Source organism: Lactuca serriola, chromosome 5, assembly GCF_051521515.1.
Source record: "Lactuca serriola cultivar US96UC23 chromosome 5, Lser_US96UC23_V15, whole genome shotgun sequence".
Lineage (NCBI taxonomy): Eukaryota > Viridiplantae > Streptophyta > Magnoliopsida > Asterales > Asteraceae > Lactuca > Lactuca serriola.
The window spans coordinates 146,145,225-146,165,117 of NC_136412.1; the positions used below are offsets into that span (position 1 = coordinate 146,145,225).

The window sequence follows — 19,893 nt, forward strand, 5'->3', positions numbered from 1 at the left end:
GTGTTTCCTACTAAAAAATCTGTACATTTGTGTTTCCTACTAATACTCTCACGTTGCTTACAAATGGATTCTTACCATTTTTCTTATCTTTATAAACTTATAGTTGAAAGATGCCTCCTCGCAAATCTCCCAGGAATAACCCTGCACCTCCACCGCCTCCTCCGCCTCCGGTCATCGATACTGCAGCCCTGAATGCTGTCGTACCTGCAGCAGTGGCAACTGCCATGGCTCAGTATCACTCATCTGATGCCAGCAGAGGTGGAACCCCTGTGGAATCAATCCCGGTTGAAACCCATGTGCGCTCGAGAGAGTGCTCCTACAAGGATTTCACCAATTGTAAGCCGATGCCCTTCCATGGCACCGGCAGAGTCATTTCCCTATCGCAATGGTTCGAGAAGACTGAATCAGTCTTCGGAATCTGTTCATGCCCTGTTGCAAGCAAAATCAAATATACCGCATGCACCTTTGAGGGAAAGGCCCTGACGTGGTGGAACGGCCACGTTAAAGCTCTAACGTCGTCGTAGCCAACGACATGGGCTGGGAAACGATGAAAGACCTCATGATTGAGGAATACTGCCCGAGGGGCGAAATCCAGAAATTGGAGCAGGAACTTTGGAACCTGACTCAGCGAACTGGTGGCCCTCTGCCCCAATATGGTTCCCACTGAAGGGAAAAAGATCGAAAGGTACATATGGGGGCTAGTGCCTCCGTATCAGGGGAATGTCCTAGCATCAAACCCCGCTACCTTCGACAGTGCCAAGCGACTAGCACAGCGACTCATTGACCATGGAGTCAAAACCCCTGCAACAACAACCACCTTAACCATCCCGGAACCCTCCAAACCCGCTGACACTAAGCGGAAATTCTGGGAAGAGAAGAAGAGACAGCGAGCTGCTAAAAAGCAGCAAATTGTGGCTGTGCATGCCGCCATAACCCCTGTTGTTGCTGCTGCTGCTCCGGTGGGACAGTATGCTGGAAGTTTGCCTAAGTGCAACAAATGCAACTTCCACCACAACGGCCCCTGCCATGAAATGCAGTGCTCTAAATGCAACAGGAAAGGACACACCGTCCGTTTCTGTAAATTCCCGGCGAAGCCAATCACCCAAGTCCCCGGCTCTGGCGCGAGCCCGACCTGCTATGGATGTGGCGAAGCAGGCCACTTTAAGAGGGACTGCCCCAAAGCGAAGAATGCTGGAGGAGCAGGGAGGGTACTAGCTATAGGCCACGGGGAAGCAGTTGCTGACCCGACAGTGGTGACTGGTACGTTCCTCCTCGATAACTCCTATGCATGCATTCTGTTCGATAGTGGTGCGGAGCGAAGCTTCGTAAACCACAAATTTGCTCGCATGCTTAAGCAACAACCACACACACTTAAGGAACAATTCACAGTAGAAATGGCTAATGGAAAAACCAAAAGTACGAATAGCATATACTTAGGATGTACCCTAACTCTAGATAACCATTCATTCCCAATCGACCTCATGCTGGTCTCAATAAAAAGCTTCGACGTTATCATCGGCATGGATTGGTTAAGTCTTCATCGCGCTGACATCATGTGCTACGAGAAAGCAGTCCGTCTAAACCTTCCGTCTAGCGAAACTCTTATCGTCTACGGCGACAAACCCGGTGCAAGTCTTCGTATTATATCAAGTATTCAAGCACAGAAGTATCTGCGTAAAGAATACCACGCATTCTTGCTCACGTCGTCGACACGAACCTCGAAACGAAAGAACTAAAGAACATTCCATTAGTCAGCGACTTCCCCAACATTTTCCCAGAAGAGCTACCTGGATTACCTCCGCAACGACAGGTCGAGTTCAGAATTGACTTAGTCCCAGGAGCTACCCCAGTAGCCAAGTCGCCCTACCGCTTAGCGCCAGCTGAGATGCAGGAACTCTCTGGTCAACTTAACGAACTGCTCAGCAAGGGCTTTATAAGACCAAGTTTCTCACTTTGGGGAGAACCGGTCTTGTTCATTAAGAAGAAAGACGGATCATTCCGTATGTGTATCGACTACAGAGAACTCAACAAACTGACGATCAAGAATCGTTACCCTCTGCCTCGCATAGACAATCTATTTGACCAACTGCAAGGGGCGAACTATTTTTCCAAAATTGATCTGAGATCCGGATATCACCAGTTACGAGTACTAGAGGAGGATGTGCCGAAGACAGCCTTCCGAACTCGTTACGGACACTATAAGTTCGTGGTGATGCCATTCGGATTGACCAATGCGCCCGCAGTTTTCATGGATCTGATGAATAGAGTATGCCGACCTTACTTGGATCAGTTCGTCATCGTTTTCATTGACGACATCCTGATCTACTCCCGAAGTAAGGAAGAACATGGCGATCACCTACGACAAGTTCTAGGGACATTACGAAAGGAGAAACTTTATGCGAAGTTCTCGAAATGTGAATTTTGGATCCGAAGAGTCGAATTCTTAGGACACGTGGTAAGCGAAGAGGGAATCCACGTGGACCCATCCAAAATTAAAGCCATTGAGAACTGGTCAGCACCCAAGACGCCTACAGAAATCCGTCAATTTCTAGGCCTCGCTGGCTACTACCGCAGATTCATACAGAACTTCTCCCGAATAGCGAAACCTCTTACAACCCTAACCCAAAAAGGCGTGGCCTTTGACTGGGAAGAGAAACAAGAGAGAGCGTTCCAAACGCCAAACGAGCCTTGTGCACCGCGCCAATACTATCCCTCCCCGAAGGGATAGAAGACTTCGTAGTCTATTGCGATGCGTCGAATCAAGGGCTCGGGTGTGTACTGATGCAGCGAGGTAAGTTCATCGCCTACGCCTCGAGACAGTTGAAGACACACGAGGTTAACTACATGACCCACGATCTTGAACTGGGAGCAGTGGTGTTTGCTCTGAAGATCTGGAGACATTACTTGTACGGAACGAAAAGCACTATTTTTACCGACCACAAGAGTTTACAACACATTTTCGATCAGAAGGAGCTCAACATGAGACAACGACGGTGGGTCGAGCTACTCAGTGACTACGAATGCGATATTCGTTATCATCCGGGTAAAGCCAACGTAGTAGCAGACGCCCTAAGTCGGAAGGAATATTCTAGTCGCAAAGTCAAGTCATTGTCAATAACCATCCATTCACACTTGTCTAGGCAAATTCAGGCGGCCCAACTTGAAGCCATGAGACCTGAAAATGCGACGAGTGAATCCCTTAGGGGAATGGACAAGAATTTAGAAGCCAAGGGTGACGGAGCCTTATATTTCATGAACCGGATTTGGACACCGAAACACGGTGGTTTCCGAGACTTGGTCATGACCGAGGCGCACAACACTCGGTATTCCGTCCACCCAGGTTCAGATAAGATGTATTTGGATCTTAAAAAGCTATATTGGTGGCCTAATATGAAAGCAGAGATTGCTACCTTCGTAAGTAAATGCCTTACTTGCGCAAAGGTTAAGGTCGAGTACCAGAAGCCCTCTGGTTTACTGCAACAACCAGAGATTCCAGAATGGAAGTGGGAGCGGATCACTATGGATTTCATAACCAAGTTGCCCAAGACAACGGGTGGACTTGATACCATATGGGTCATCGTCGATAGATTGACCAAGTCTGCACACTTCCTGCCTATCAAAGAAACTGAAAAGATGGAGAAACTTACGAGAACATACATTAGGGAAATCGTACGGCTACATGGTGTACCTATGTCCATTATATCCGATAGAGATAGTAGGTTCACCTCAATATTCTGGCAATCACTACAGCATTCCCTAGGAACAAGGTTGGACATGAGCACAGCCTACCATCAACAGACCGACGGACAGAGTGAGAGGACCATCCAAACACTAGAAGATATGTTGCGAGCCTGTGTGATTGACTTTGGAAAGGCATGGGATACTCATTTACCCCTTGTCGAGTTTTCCTATAATAACAGTTACCACACGAGCATCAAGGCTGCTCCATTTGAAGCCCTCTACGGCTGAAAGTGCAGATCCCCTCTATGCTGGGCTGAGGTGGGGGATACCCAATTAGCTAGGGGACAAGCTTCCGACAGTACTCTCACCGGTCCGGAGATCATTCGGAAACGACAGAGAAAATCGTTCAGATTCGTGAACGATTGAAAGCCTCTAGAGACCGACAGAAGAGCTACGCTGACAAGCGAAGAAAACCTTTGGAATTTCAGGTGGGAGACCGAGTCCTTCTCAAAGTCTCACCCTGGAAGGGCTTGATACGCTTCGGAAAGCGTGGGAAGCTTAATCCGAGGTACATAGGGCCTTTCGAGATTCTTGCAAGAGTCGGCCCCGTAGCTTACAAACTCGACCTACCCGACGCACTTCGTAACGTACATTCTACATTCCACGTATCTAACTTGAAAAAGTGTCTGTCCGACGAGACTCTTGTAATCCCACTCGACGAGATCGAGATCAACGAGAGCCTCAACTTCGTGGAAGAACCAGTAGATATCATGGACCGTGAGGTCAAGCAGACGAAGCAAAGTCGTATCCCTATCGTGAAGGTTCGCTGGAACGCCAAGCGAGGACCGGAATTCACTTGGGAACGTGAGGATCAGATGAAACTGAAATACCCTCATCTTTTCGCTTAATTGTTTGTAAATTCTTATTTGCTTAAATTCTAATTCTAACGGGGGGATGATGTGACAACTCAAAATTTCCATTTTGTACAAACATTAGCTATTCAATAGAAGCTAGTCCAGTTTCAATGAATTTCATACTTTTCCGAATAAGTTTGTGTACATTAGGGTTTACGTTTAAGGAGATATCAGGAGAGTGGATGCTCATGGGTTTGTGAAACTTGAGCATTTCAAAACTTCATAATGTTAGAGTCCAATTCCAGAATAAAAATATTTTCTGCCAAAATATTTCAGGACTATAAATAGATTTCCGAACTAAATTCATTCATTATTCACATTTCCAACTAGAGAAAAGTCGTTTTCTCTCTCACAGATCTTCGGGTTTTCATCCCAAATCGTCAGTACACTTCTCTAGTTGTGTTATAATGTTTGTTTTATGCTTAATAACATAGATTACATGTCAAATATATGTGATTCGGGAGTTTACCGCCCAAGAACGTTCTTGGGGAGTAAACTCCAAAATGAAGCTTAAAGGCCATCTAGTCCCATTTCCTTGTTAGGTAACTAGTTTAGGATAATATGTATGATCATTTGAGACTAGAAAACAATCAAGAACACATAGCTTTAGGTGTTTACGGCCCAAGAGTTTCTTGGACCGTGAACACCAAATTCAAGGGCTTAAATGTGCCCTAATCACTCCTAAAGGCTTTAGACTTTAACCCTCAACTACTTCTAGCTAATATAGGGACATTAACACATCAAAAACACCCCTTAAAGGGAGTTTACGGCCAAGAGAATATTCATAGGCCGTAAACACCAAATAAGGGCACCAAAGTGTGCCTAGGGTCCTCCATAACCTTAAACAAATGCCTAGAAAGTAATCTACTTGTGTTTGGGACTTGAAAGAATTAAAACACCCATCCCATGAGAGTTTACGGCCGTAAACTCTAAGGGATATGGTCTTTTGGCCGTAAACTCCTCAAAGGAGTATTATCTAAGCCCTAAACTACCCAAAGGATTAAACCACCAAGCTAGGCGTATTCTAGAAATCATTTAGCACTTTAAAACACCTATTACCACTAAGATTGGAGTTCACGGCCGTAAACTCAAGGGTTTACGACCGTAAACTCCTTGTGTGGGGTTTATTGGGTAATAAACTCTTATATAAGGCCCTTTGATACATTAAACCCCTTTAGCCTTGTCACATAACAACCTAGAAGCAACCCTTAGGACCTATAACACTTATACCAAGTGTTTACATGTTCCTGAGTGTCCCAACTTATTTCATTAAGTTATTATTTGGATAATTAGTTATATATATGTTCATTATATGATAACTAGGCTCGTGCGTGTGAATAAGTCTCCGTTTGCCACCTAGCACGGTATCCGATACTTCAATCCAATCCACTCACCACAAGTGAGTTCATACCCCTTTAATTAACCTTTGAAATACTTTTAAATGTTTTAAATACTTTATGGGGGGGATACAAGTTAAATGCTTATAGTTATTGCATCAATCACATGTGATTAATAACTAGAAAACCAATGATTTTATCATTGTTCAAACTGTTTATCAAACTGTTTTACTTCAAAATGTTTTACAAACTCTTTTACTTATCAAATACTTTTATTTAAACTTTGTTATACTTCTTATAAATTGCATGCCCATATATGTATAGATATATAAGCAATGTTTAAAGAGCTTAGGAAGGCCATCCGCCCTATTTCCTTTTCGCGCTTGAGATGTGGTCTGGTGGGATTTCGAGTAGCCCTCCGAAGGTCGTTTCAATAGTAATTATATATCAAATGTACATATATAGACATAAAAGTAATCCTTTATTCATACTTATCAGTACATCATCAGTAAGTTACCATCGGGGTAACACAGGATCATACTACTACAATTTCTAGATCAATGAGTCAGTTCATTCATGAGTCAATACTTATTACTACGAGTACATATACAACTATACTAGAAAGAGAACTTATACAACTATACTAGAAAGAGAACATATACAAATATACTAGAGGAAGAACATATACAACTATACTAGAGGGAGAACATATACAACTATACTAGAAGAGTTCATTACATTACATATACTAGAATACGTTCATTATTGTGATATGAATCGGAGCATGACTTAAATGCCATGGCCCGAGTTGTAGCCAGAGTCTCTTGGAGGGAGAGCGTGAGTTTGCATATAGATCTATACTGGATTGACTTTCCTACACCTTGCTGCTAGCTACAGCCGGACCTGCAGGTCTGCGGGTGCCAAACGTCATTCCGTTATTACGACCATTCGTATGTCGTTGTTACCAGTCGATAGTATGGTGCAATTAGTCACATGATACCTTAATATAAATCCGGTTTAAGGTAGTTAGTATAGCAGTAGTTCCTATAATACAACACTACAGTACTACAATAATTTACCCATTACATACATTTAGTGATTATTTCACTTAAACATTAATGTACAAACTATATTTTGTTAAATGATAGTTACACTTGGGAAATTACACACTTTTACAAGAAACGAGCATACAAAACAGTTAAGCCTTGGTAGAAGGCTACTTTAATAGAAAATATAGGTTTTTCTGAGAGATTCAAACTTGTATAAACACTTACAAACATTTACTTACATTTTACAAACTTACACTTGAGACATGTTCAAACGTTTTTGGATAACAAACACCGACACTAAAATACTTACGAACTCACTAGCTTAATGCTGATAAACTCTTTCAAAATAACTTGTATTCTCAGGTCATCAGTAGACAGGTACCGATGCCAGCTTTTGAGAAGATGGAGCGCATCCAAGACTCATCTTATTATTTTGATTTGCATTATATTTTGGTGTCTAAAACTGTACAGAACACGCTTGTATTAAAATTATATATTTAATGCAATGGATGATGTTGTTTGCTTATTTACATTTACTGTGTTGTTATACTTTACATGACGTCCTCCGCCCCAGAATGTTTCCGCCGTTCTTGGTTTTGGGGTGTGACAAGTACTGTTTGTAATAGTCAAAAAGAAGGAAAAACTATCATTATCATAGCAAAAAATTTGGGGCTTAGTAGAAGACTATTATATTCTTTCCTATTTACTTTATTTTGTGATACATTCACATAAACGATGATTTAGACTAAGTACTCTTTGTAATAGTCAAAAGAAGGAAAAACTATCATTATCATAGCAAAACATTCGGGTCTTGGTAGAAGACTACATTTCATACTAGTAGGAAATAAGGGATTTTCTAGGGTTTTCATACTTATATCAATTGTTTCATTTAAAGATTTACAAGGCATTCATAACAACTTTCCAAAACAAGACAATGACACTTAAATACTTATGAATTCACCAGCTTTAGGCTGATACTCGCTTTCAAAATAACTTGTATTCTCAGGTCACTAGTTAGACAGGTACGATGGCTAGGCCTTGAGAAGACGGAGCACAGACATGACTCGTCTTATTTTGATTATTCATTTTATATATTGTTGTACATTATGAAAGAACACAAATGTATTAAAAATTTACTTTTAATGCAATGGATAATGTTGCTTGTTTACTACTTTACACTGTTATGATATTTCACATGACGTCCTCCACCCCGGAACGTTTCCGCCGTTCTTGGTTTTGAGGTGTGACAATACAGCTAACTTAGATTAATACTAACTAAAGTTGTAGATATGCTGGTGCTCAAGAAACATGTTGTCTCTCAATGCTATCAGGTTTTGTATTCATGTTGGGTAATAAAAGTAGATCTCAATGTTCACTAAAATCAGATCCAATATCAATTTTCTTACCTTTTCCATTGCATTTGTCTACTATTTATATTCATCTCATAGATTAAATATCAATTTTCAGGTGTTATGGAGCCAGAAGAAAGACATCTCCATAGTAGAGGCTCGGTGTGTCATCTTTAAAAGTACTTATAACTTATTGTTCACCTATATGATAACCAGTGTCTTTTCTATTATGCCACTTCCTATCCACCACTTTTAATCAAATTCTAATTATTAACTCTTTAGACGAAGAATTCTTTTAAATTTAAATGTGACTCGCAATGTGGTTAGGTTATATGATTTTGTCAGTATAAAGATGCATTTTAGTTTTCTGAAACTCTGGTTTAGAAGAGTATAACAATTTTTTCCTTTTGTTGTAGTTGGGGATGATTCTTCCTGACAGAGCATATACATTTTCTCCCATACTCATAAAACACAAAAAGAGAAGTCGTCGATTTTGTCCTCGATCAAAGATCAATTAAAAGAAGTCAATCTATCTGATTTTATAGCCGGAAGACCAGAGGAAGAAGCACTTGAAGTTATGACTATGTTTTCTTCGGCTCTTGATGGCTCTGACTTAAGGTACCTACATCTTTCAAAATAAGATCAGTAAATAACATAAGTTTTCACAAAAAAAAAAAACAAAAAAAACTAATTTTATTTCATTAATAATGATCTTATTTTCCTTAAAAAAAAATCATGCGGATCTTTTAGAAAAGAAACTATAAAAAAATCATAAAATATTCATATACGCAAAACTAAAATTTGTGAAATTTTAACCAAGTGACATACAAACTTTGAAAAAACGAAAACAAAATTAATAAAATTTATGAATAAATGATAATAATTTTTAAAAGTAAAATCGAAATAATAATTATAAAATAGGGATCAGTTGGTTAAGATTGGAGGTGCCTGATTGTCGTAAAGCTTTAGGCAGACACTCATCTCACATATTTTAATTGCGAGCGATGACGCCTCATCACTCCCCATCTTCCAATATTCAATGTCAAACTTGCATTATCCATTCCTATTTTAAAACGTGGTGAAAATATGGATCTATTAACTTTGAAAATTGACTCGATAATGCTTACATATATTATTTATTTGAAGCAAACTTGCAGGAAATAATGTATGCTTTTTCATGTTGATGATAAACCCATGAATTTGGGCCGATGTAACATGATCATTGAAAGGGTTAGTGACTATCTCTTGGATCAAGTTTTTTAATTGCTTTTTGGTATGTTTTTTCCTCTCTTAGGGTATGTTGTTTTTTCAATTATGATGTTAGACTCTGAGGTTTAAATCTAGGTTCAATGTTTTTTTTTCGTTTTTTTTGGTCTGAAACTCTGAATTTTGTGAATTTTGTGACAGGACAAATTATCAATGATAAGAGTCTTTTTCTTCAACTTCCATTGACATAAATATCCATGAAGAAGGTATGCCAATGTTTTATATTTCTCTATGTATTGATATGGATATTTTTGTAACATCAATATATGGTAGATAAACGAAATATTTACCCATTAACATGCTGATAAAGAAAAATAAGTAAGTACACATATTCTCACAATTTTCATTTTAAGTGATAAAGAAAAATAAGTAAGTACACATATTCTCACAATTTTCATTTTAAGTGATAAAGAAAAATAAGTAAGTACACATATTCTCACAATTTTCATTTTAAGTGCCTATCACCAATTTCATTTTAGGTTGGCTCAGCTTGCAGCGGACTTGTGTGTGGATGCATGGTAAGAAGGTTTAAAAGGATTTTTATAGATTTTCATGTACAAAATATAAAACCTTAATTAAGGGTTAAATACAAGAAATGGGAACTTACTTTTGGTGATTTGCATAAATTATAGAACCTTATATGAGAGTGTTGCTTGATTCTCTTCTATCTCCCAACTGTTTAGATTAGAAAAATATGCCACTTATTATGACATCAAAGCTGCTATCAAGTAAGCAAGTTTTTTCATTTTATGATTTATCTTGAATTCTTGATAGATAATGGGCATAAATTTGTAATATAGACTTCTTTAAAGTTTTCCTTATATATATATTTTTTTTGTTTATCTAGAATGGTTATTCATATATTTAAGCATAAAGACTGTTCTTTTCCCTTAAATATGAACATGATCATCAGTCCAATGACAGAGTAAACACTAAACATATAGTAGCTTACTTTTATTTATGATTAAATGTGACAAATAAGGATGGAACAGCTAATGCAATCACTTGGAAACTTTCAATCTAAGTTCGTTTATGATCACCTTAGACCTTAATGGGAGTTTCCAACCAGGTAAGTAATTAGCATTGCTATATTATATATATATATATATATATATATATATATATATATATATATATATATATATATATATATATATATATATATATATATATATATATATATATATATAAATTTCAAATTATGATGTAATACGAGGGCAATTTTGTAAAAAGTTTAGGACTTAATATAAAATTTCGTTTTTCTTTTCTTTATGTTTATGAACAATAGTTATACAATATTAATTATATACAAGAAAATCACAATACATGGATTCTTAGCTCGTGATATTTGGTATTTTTTCCATTCTAATGATTATTTTTCTCCTGATTTAGATCCTTTTGCTGGTGCTCAGGCCCTAAAGCCTAAACCAAAGTTGTTGTTTGGCTGCTGCTGTAGTGAACTGGAGACAGAAATTACATCTGTGAATATTAGTCTATTATTTACAGGGTAGCCGACATTATTTTTGTATTTGTTAAGGTAGCTTTGTGTAAATATGTCCTAAATAGTCTAGGCACACATAACATTTGACTTGAATAGGAACTTTAAAATTTTAGTTGACTATATTTTTTGTGTCAAGTTCAAGGTTTGAAATAATGCTTGAGGTCCATTTGGAAGAAGAATACAAGTTGGAAAAAAGGCACTGAAATAGCAACATACTCTACTATGGCTATCAATCCATGCACTATATTATAATTTCACATAAACGTGATACCTTCCAAGCCCCGCAACGCAGGGTGGATCACTTCTAGTTATGATTATTGAAGATTAGTTTTGATATAAATTTTTATAATGTTAAGGGCAAATGTCATATTAGTCCACGGGACTTATTGTGCCTGTTCTAAAAGGCCACCCAACTTTTTTTATACATTAAGGGAATAAACTCTCATTTTTCTGTTTTAAAATATCCTTATGTGACATGATACCGGATGATACCGGATAAGCCTATAAAATGTATGCCTTAACCAGACCATAACATGTGCCACCATTGAAATATCTAAAATGTACTTGATGAACAACAAATTTTTGATTAACCAGTTTGTTAGATTTCACAAGAACGTAAATGGTGATGTTTATTGTAACAACGTAAATTTTCAAAATAAATTTTCATTTTTAAAACATTCATTCATAAAATAATGTCAAACACATTGTATCAAATGATATTGTCACAAAACATCTCCCCAGAATCTCTACAAAAACTCCAATGCGTGTGTGTACGAATCATGTCGGCGCCTTCCCGCGCTCATCACTAGTACCTGAAACACATAACACAACAACTGTAAGCATAAATGCTTAGTGAGTTCCCCAGAATACCACATACAGCACATACGCCACTCGAGGCTATAATACGACCCTCCGGTCGATGTGTCTCAGCGGGACCCTCCAGTCCCGTAGCTCGTTGGACCCTTCGGTCCGGTCATAGCTCGTTGGACCCTCTGGTCCGGTCTATATCATCATACAACATATGAATATCACATAGCACATAATCTCATACATAACACATAAGACCCTCTGGTCATCGCATAGTACTACTCTAGGTAACGTATAGTGAGAAGACTCAACTCGATGTCTCGGTAAATATCTGACTCGGAAGAAGTGTGATCTAGCCTCCGCCTAATCACATAAAGTAATACTCTCATAAATACATCTGTACTCAACCCTAAAAGTCAACAAGGTCAACGGTCAAACTTTGACCCGACTCGTCGAGTGCACTAGGGCGACTCGGCGAGTCTACACGTGTCCACTGACTCTCTTAGATCCTCTCTTGGCATGTCGAGTACTTCCCTTGACTCGACGAGTACCACCTGGCATGAATCGCGGGGCCACCTCGACTCAACTCGCCGAGTCTCAAGAACAACTCGGCGAGTTCCAACTTGAACTCAGACCCCTGACTCTCCCTGGCTCACCGATTCATTCCCCCAACTCGACAAGTCCACTCACTGAGTGATTAACGGGCAATCTTCATACTACTCGCCGAGTCTGTTCTTCGGACTCGGCGAGTTCATGCCATGCACAAACTCAAAACAACTTCTGAGGTCAGATCTGTTCCATACAATCATAGATCTGGCCTCCCCAAGCATGATAATCATGAAAAGTTCGGACCTTGACACACATATAACATCTATATGGTCCAAAATGGTGATTTAGCCCCAAAAATGACATTCCAAGCTCATGACTCCCAAAATGACTCATAAACCTCCAAGGGTTAAGGTCTCTGGACCTCTTTGGGTCCAGATCTAGAACACAAACTCAAGAAGGGACCAAATACTCCACTTAATCAACCTCTAAAAGGGTTAGAAAACCCTAACACTAAGAATCAACACCAAAACTGAAGAAGGTTCGAGAATAATAGCTCAATATAATCTCTATGAGCTCAAAAACCACCAAATCGCACCTCCTTCAGCCTCCTCTTGCCTTGAACACTTCCTTCTTGCAAAAACACCCACAAAAGTCAAGATTGGCCTCTCCTTCCCCACAAACGCTCTAGATCTCTTTAGGGTTTCTCTCTGGGGGTTGGTGGTCGCAAATGACGGCCATAAGGCCCTTTAAATAGGTCTCAAACCCCGGAAATTAGGGTTTCATTAAACAGCGTGGACTCGCCGAGTCCAACTGTGAACTCGCGTACAAATCCACGACCATACTCAGCGAGTCTAGACGCCAACTCGCCGAGTCTCCCCTCAACACCCAAAATAAATGAGCAAAACATCATACCTGGGAATCCGGGTGTTACAATTCTCCCCCACTAGAATCAAACTTCGCCCTCGAAGTCTTACTCTGCAAACAACTCCGGATGCTGCTCCCTCATCTCACGCTCCAGTTTCCAAGTCAACTCTGACCCTTTCCGATGCTGCCACTAGACCTGCACCAGTGTCACTTCCTTGTTCCTCAAAACCTTGATCTTCCGATCCCTGATCGCCACCGGTCTCTCAGCATAATTCAGGCTCGCATCCACCTGAATATCTTCTAATGGCACCACTGCCGACTCGTCGGCTATACACTTTCGCAACTGCGACACGTGGAAAGTGTCATGAATCTGACCCAACTCCGCTGGCAACTCCAAACGATAGGCTACCCTTCCTACCCTCGCGATAACCCTGAAAGGACCAATATATCGGGGCCCCAACTTGCCCCTCTTCCTGAATCAGATCACTCCTTTCCAAGGAGAGACCTTCAGGAGCACGAAGTCGCCGACCTGAAACTCGACCTCGGACCGGCATCTGTCCGCATAACTCTTCTGACGACTCTGAGCGGTCAACAACCTCTTCCTGACCTGCTGGATCCGCTCTGTCGTCTGAAGCACAATCTTGGTGCTGCCCATCACGCGCTGCCCTACTTCTCCCCAGCAAATAAGGGTTCGACACCTCCTCCCATACAACAGCTCAAAGGGCGGCATGCCAATGGTCGAATGGTGGCTGTTGTTATAAGAAAACACCGCCAAGGGCAAATACGTGTCCTAACTCTCGCCGAAATCCAACACACATGCCCGGAGCTTGTCCTCGAGTGTCTGAGTCGTCCGTTCACTCTACCCGTCATTCTGTGGGTGGTATGCGGTACTAAAATGCAGTTTCGTACCCAATTCCTCATGAAACTTCTTCCAGAATCTGGAAGTGAAACGTGCATCTCGATCTGAGACAATCGAGATCGGCACTCCATGTCGCGATACCACCTCTCTCACGTATGTCTCTGCCAACTTCTCCGCGGAAGAGCTCTCACTGATGGCCAGGAAGTGAGCACTCTTTTTCCACCTGTCCACAATCACCCAAATTGCATCGACACCCCTCACGGTCCTTGGTAATTTGGTGATGAAATCCATGGTAATCTATTCCCATTTCCATTCGGGAATCTCTAATGGCTGCAGCTTACTATGTGGATGCTGGTGCTCGGCCTTCACCCTGCGACAGTTCAAGCACCTGTCTACAAACCATGCGACATCCTTCTCCATACAAGGCTACCAATAATCCTTTTTCAGGTCCAAATACATCTTAGTGGCCCCGGGATGGATCTAGAATTTCGATCGATGAGCCTCTTCCATCAAAATGGTACGCGTTCCGCCCACAGACGGTACCCATATCCGACCCTGAAATGTCATAAGCCCCCGGCTATTGGTAACAAATTTCGATACCATCCCGACAACTCGCTCCCTCTTCTGGCCCTCTGGCTTCACAGCCTCAGCCTGGGCCCCACTAATAGCCTCCAACACCGGGGTCATCACTGACAATCTCAAACAAACATCTCGAATTGGGGCGCCCTCCGCCCTACGGCTCAATGCATCGGCTACCACATTAGGCTTGCTGGGTGCTACAGGATCTCACAATCATAATCCTTGACCACATCCAACCACCTCCTCTGGCGCATATTTAGGTTGGTCTGATCCATCAAATACTTCAAGCTCTTGTGGTCCGTGTATATCGTATACCGAACCCCGTACAGATAATGTCGCTAGATCTTGAGAGCGAACACAACCGCTCCCAGCTCCAAGTCATGAGTGGGATATCTCGACTCATCAGGCTTAAGCTACCTAGATGCATACGCTATCACATGCCCCCTCTGCATAAGCACCGCTCCCAATCCGGATATCGATGCATCACAATATACCACAAAATCCTCCATCCCTTCCGGAAGAGCTAGTATTGGGGCCTCGCATAACTTCTGGCGAAGTATCTCAAATGAAGTCTGCTGCTCCGGACCCCATGAAAATGCAACACCTTTCCGGGTCAACTTGGTGAGTGGCACGGCGATCTTGGAGAAATCCTTAATAAATCTCCAATAATAGCCGGCCAAACCCAGAAAACTCCTGATCTTGGTGGGTGGCCTCAGCACCTCCCATCTCATGACCGCCTCAATATTGGCCGGATCGACCAATATCCCATTCTGGTTAACGAGGTGTCCCAGAAACTGAACCTCTCGTAGCCAGAACTCATATTTGGAGAACTTGGCATAAAGCCTCTCCGATCTCAGAACTCCGAGGATCTCCCTCAAATGCTCCTCATGCTGCTCTCTGGATCTCGAATACACCAATATGCCGTCGATGAACACGATCACTGAGCGATCCAACATCGGTCTGCACACCCTGTTCATGAGATCCATGAACACCGCCGGTGCGTTGGTGAGTCCGAAAGGCATCACCACGAACTCATAATGCCCATAACGAGTCCGGAATGTTGTCTTCTGGACGTCCTCCTCCCGCACCCTCCTGATGATACCCAGACCTCGAATCGATCTTGGAGAACCAAAATGCTCCCTACAACTGATCAAACAAATCATCGATCCTCGGCAATGGGTAACGGTTCTTGACCGTTAGCTTATTCAGCTCACGATAATCAATGCACATCCGGAGCGAGCCATCCTTTTTCGTGACAAAAAGGATAGGCGCCCCCATGGCGAACTGCTCGGCCTGATAAACCCCTTCCCCAGCAGCTCCTGAAGCTGCGAGGATAACTCCTGCATCTCCGGAGGCGCAAGGCGATAAGGCGCCTTAGCTATAGGCACAGATCCTGGAACCAACTCAATACCGAACTCTACCTGCCTCTCCGGAGGCACACCCAGCAATTCCTCTGGAAACACATCCGGAAACTCGCGCACTATCGGAACCTCATCAACCGACTTCGGTCTCTCTGAATCAACCGTCGCATCCATCACATATGCCACAAATCCCCTACAGCCTTTCTGTAGACTCTGCCTTGCTCTGGCGGCCGAACAAAATGTTGACCCCGTACGTGTACCCTCGCCGTACACCGTAAGAACTCCCCCACTAGGGTCTCGAATCGTCACCAACTGACACTCGCAGTCTATCACAGCTCCATATCGGCTCAACCAATCCATACCCACTATAACACACACGTCCCCCATCGCAATCGGAACCAGATCTATTGGAAACTCCACACCGAAGATCTCAAGGACACATCCTCGAATCACATCCGAAGCATACACTGCTCGCTCATCAGCTACGGAAACTCGCAGAGGCCGATCCAACGCCTCTCGACGGACACTAATATGCTGACTAAATGCTACAGAAACAAACGACCAACTCGCACCCGAGTCAAATAACACCAACGCAGGCACAGAACTCACAAGAAAAGTACCTATGCATATCATCATATAAGCATAAAAACTCAACTCGAATAAAAGATGAAAAGAGAATACATACCAGCCACAACATCGGGCGCCGCGCGGACCTCTTCCGCAATCAACTGAAATGCTCTCCCACGAGCCTTCGGGGCCTCGGCCTTCACCGGCCGAACCTCAGTAGCCCTAGCAGCAGGCGCAGATCCCTGAAGAAGCTGCGGGCACTCGGCCTTCCGATGGCCGGTCTGGTTGCAATGAAAGCAAACCGAAAATCCCTTGGGGCAATCCCTCGCGATATGCCCCTCCTTCCCACACTTGTAGCACACCCCTGCCCTGCACGACCCCTCGTGACTCTTACCGCACTTCCCGCAAGTGCGGCCCTTCGTACCCCCAGATCTCGAATCAGCGGGTCTAGCCCGCTTGGCTGTCGACTGAGACTGAGCTGGCCGCCGTTCCATCCTCTAAGACTCGGCCTCCTCCCTGGCCTGAGTCTCCAACTCGATCTCCCTCTTTCGGGCATTTTCCTGGAGCTCAGCAAATGTCTTGTAATTCGAGTTCACCACAAACTCCCAAATATCTCTCCTCAGCACACACAGATAACGGCTCATACGAGCCTGCTCAGACGACACCTGCTCAGGGCAAAACATCACCCTCTCATGAAACTTCCTGGTGATGACTTCCACATAATCAGTACCTTGCTTGAGGGTCAAGAACTCCTGAATCAACCGTTCCCTCTCCACCGGGGGAACATACTCCTCTCTGAACTTAGTGGTGAACCTCTCCCAGGTCACCTCGGAAATCTCAGCCAAAGTGAAGTTCGCTGTCACGAACTTCCACCAATCCTTCGCTCCCAGGCAGAGCTGGTTCAAAGCGAACCGAACCCTCAAGTGCTCTAGACAAGAGCACATATACAAACATCCCTCAATGTCATAGATCCACCTCATAGCGGCAATCGGGTCCTGCGTCCCGTCGAACTCTGGTGGCTTTGTGTTGTTGAACTCCCGGAACAACAACGAGTCACCTCCCTGAGGTCTGGCAGTAGCAACAGCAGCAGTAGCTGCAGCTGTAGCAGCCTCAGTCAATGTTGCATACCGCTCATCAAAATTCTCAATCAACGTGCTCTTAATGTCCCCAAACATCTCGGGAATCTCAGCCCGGATGGCAGTAGCTACCTCCACATGAATCAATCGACGGATCTCCTCGTCGCTGACACCACCGCTCTCAGGTGTGTGTCGAGTCCCAACCATGATGCTTCTGAAATACAACAAAAAATATTAGAGACTCGATCGAGCATACACATACTTGATGACGCAACCCTACTTGTCCTCCGTTGTCCAAAAGATTCTTACTTGGATGCCCACTGATCTGATGTCTCCAGTAGTACGGGCCCAATATTACTAACCACACCGCATCAGTATTCACTCCAAGTCCTCCTCCATGGATCTTGGATTACAAGTACTCTACTCTCATGAGCTCCTAACTGCTATCTACTCGCTCTCAAAGCATCTCAGCAGCAGAAATCTCCTAGGCTAAGGCATCACAAATCAGGCCACTCTAGTCCTAATATGTCTACCTAGCCTACTCTAGCATGCATAACATAACATATCTCATAACACATAATGTAAGGGTACTTTTGGGGATTTACCGTTCGGGCGCTGGCTGATCATACACACGGCTTTGCTCTGTCTGTCTCAAAACCCTTTTTACACTTTTCAAAAGTTTTACTTCATTATTAAGATTTTTCCTCAAATCCTCAGTTTGAGTTCAGATATGCCCGAAGATGCATCTGAATCCCTGAAACCAAGGCTCTGATACCAACTTGTAACAACGTAAATTTTCAAAATAAATTTTCATTTTTAAAACATTCATTCATAAAATAATGTCAAACACATTGTATCAAATGATATTGTCACAAAACATCTCCCCAGAATCTCTACAAAAACTCCAATGCGTGTGTGTACGAATCATGTCGGCGCCTTCCCGCGCTCATCACTAGTACCTGAAACACATAACACAACAACTGTAAGCATAAATGCTTAGTGAGTTCCCCAGAATACCACATACAACACATACGCCACTCGAGGCTATAATACGACCCTCCGGTCGATGTGTCTCAGCGGGACCCTCCAGTCCCGTAGCTCGTTGGACCCTTCGGTCCGGTCATAGCTCGTTGGACCCTCTGGTCCGGTCTATATCATCATACAACATATGAATATCACATAGCACATAATCTCATACATAACACATAAGACCCTCTGGTCATCGCATAGTACTACTCTAGGTAATGTATAGTAAGAAGACTCAACTCGATGTCTCGGTAAATATCTGACTCGGAAGAAGTGTGATCTAGCCTCCGCCTAATCACATAAAGTAATACTCTCATAAATACAACTGTACTCAACCCTAAAAGTCAACAAGGTCAACGGTCAAACTTTGACCCGACTCGTCGAGTGCACTAGGGCGACTCGGCGAGTCTACACGTGTCCACTGACTCTCTTAGATCCTCTCTTGGCATGTCGAGTACTTCCCTTGACTCGACGAGTACCACCTGGCATGAATCGCGGGGCCACCTCGACTCAACTCGCCGAGTCTCAAGAACAACTCGGCGAGTTCCAACTTGAACTCAGACCCCTGACTCTCCCTGGCTCACCGATTCATTCCCCCAACTCGACAAGTCCACTCACTGAGTGATTAACGGGCAATCTTCATACTACTCGCCGAGTCTGTTCTTCGGACTCGGCGAGTTCATGCCATGCACAAACTCAAAACAACTTCTGAGGTCAGATCTGTTCCATACAATCATAGATCTGGCCTCCCCAAGCATGATAATCATGAAAAGTTCGGACCTTGACACACATATAACATCTATATGGTCCAAAATGGTGATTTAGCCCCAAAAATGACATTCCAAGCTCATGACTCCCAAAATGACTCATAAACCTCCAAGGGTTAAGGTCTCTGGACCTCTTTGGGTCCAGATCTAGAACACAAACTCAAGAAGGGACCAAATACTCCACTTAATCAACCTCTAAAAGGGTTAGAAAACCCTAACACTAAGAATCAACACCAAAACTGAAGAAGGTTCGAGAATAATAGCTCAATATAATCTCTATGAGCTCAAAAACCACCAAATCGCACCTCCTTCAGCCTCCTCTTGCCTTGAACACTTCCTTC

At 42.7% G+C, this 19,893-nt stretch overlaps 1 non-coding gene across 1 annotated transcript; it reads right to left on the reverse strand.

Annotated features, from left to right (window-relative positions):
- Positions 1 to 9,250: 9,250 nt before the first annotated feature.
- LOC145056212 (small nucleolar RNA Z279/snoR105/snoR108) lies at positions 9,251 to 9,354 on the reverse strand. Its single transcript, XR_013685743.1, has one exon. It is a non-coding gene; the product is annotated as a small nucleolar RNA Z279/snoR105/snoR108 (small nucleolar RNA).
- Between the last annotated feature and the right edge of the window lie 10,539 nt (positions 9,355 to 19,893).